We start from the raw sequence: 1,133 nt of genomic DNA on the forward strand, positions 1-1,133 counted from the left end.
GTGTTTTGCAAACTGTATCTTATATCTCGGGTATACTAAGTTTCTGGGCTAATATCCACTTATCAGTGAGTACATATCATTTGAGTTCTTTTGTGATTGTGTTACCTCACTCAGGATGATACCCTCCAGGTCCAACCATTTGCCTAGGAATTTCATAAATTCATTATTTTTAATAGCTGAGTAGTCCTCCATTGTGTAAAAGTACCACATTTTCTGTATCCATTCCTCTGTTGAGGGGCATCTGGGTTCTTTCCAGCTTCAGGCTATTATAATTAAGGCTGCTATGAACATAGTGGAGCATGTGTCCTTCTTACCAGTTGGAACAACTTCTGGATATATGCCCAGAAGAGGCATTGCAGGATCCTCCAGTAGTACTATGTCCAATTTTCTGAGGAACCACCAGACTGATTTCCAGAGTGGTTGTACAAGTTTGCAATCCCACCAAAAATGGGGTAGTGTTTCTCTTTCTCCACATACTCCCCAGCATCTGTTGTCACGTGAATTTTTGATCTTAACCATTCTTACTGGTGTGAGATGTAATCTCAGGGTTGTTTTGATTTGCATTTCTCTGATGGTTAAGGATGCTGATCATTTTTTCAGGTGCTTCTCAGCCATTCGGTATTCCTCAGGTGAGAATTCTTTGTTTAGCTCTGAGCCCCAATTTTAATGGGATTATTTGATTTTCTGGAGTCCACCTTCTTGAGTTCTTTATATATATTGGATATTGGTCCTCTATCTGATTTAGGATAGGTAAAGAGCATTTCCCAATCTGTTGGTGGCCTTTTTGTCTTATTGACAGTCTCTTTTGCCTTACAGAAGCTTTGCAGTTTCATGAGGTCCCATTTGTCAATTCCCTGTCTTACAGCACAAGCCATTGCTGTTCTATTCAGGAATTTTTCCCCTGTACCCATATCTTTGAGGCTTTTCACCACTTTCTCCTCTATAAGTTTCAGTGTCCTGGTTTTATGTGAAGTTACTTGATCCACTTAATTTTGACCTTAGTACAAGGAGATAGGAATGGATCACTTCACTTTCTTCTACATGATAACAACCAGTTTTGCCAGCACCATTTGTTGAAAATGCTGTCTTTCTTCCACTGGATGGTTTTAGCTCCCTTGTCGAAGATCAAGTGA

This window comes from Mus caroli, chromosome X, assembly GCF_900094665.2.
Source record: "Mus caroli chromosome X, CAROLI_EIJ_v1.1, whole genome shotgun sequence".
NCBI lineage: Eukaryota > Metazoa > Chordata > Mammalia > Rodentia > Muridae > Mus > Mus caroli.